Here is a 374-nt window from a genome sequence, read left to right as displayed (position 1 = left end):
TTACCAAAGGTGCAGCTGATGAGAACGCAAAGTGTTATAACTGTGGTAAACTAGGCCACTTTGCTATAAATTGTAGGAAGCCGGTAAATCGCGATACCGACTACTACAAGAATAAATTTCTTCTGTCCAAACAAAGAGATGCCAGCAAAGCACTTATGGCTGAAGATGAACACTGGTTGAATCTGATTGACGAAGAAGAAGAAACTGAAGCTGTTGCACATGTGTGCTTGATGGCTAAAACAGATATTGATTTGTTAGGTGAAGAAGAAGAACAGATGAATGATGAGGTATTACACCAATCATGCATTAAACAGATGCAAAAGATGATGCTTAAAATTCAAACTTTCCAGCAAGAATTAAAATCAGAAAAATTG

The sequence above is a fragment of the Cynara cardunculus genome (genome assembly GCF_001531365.2).
Source record: "Cynara cardunculus var. scolymus isolate 2C chromosome LG 2, CcrdV1, whole genome shotgun sequence".
NCBI lineage: Eukaryota > Viridiplantae > Streptophyta > Magnoliopsida > Asterales > Asteraceae > Cynara > Cynara cardunculus.
The sequence above is the reverse complement of the archived record's forward strand: the minus strand, read 5'-3'. Positions refer to the sequence as shown.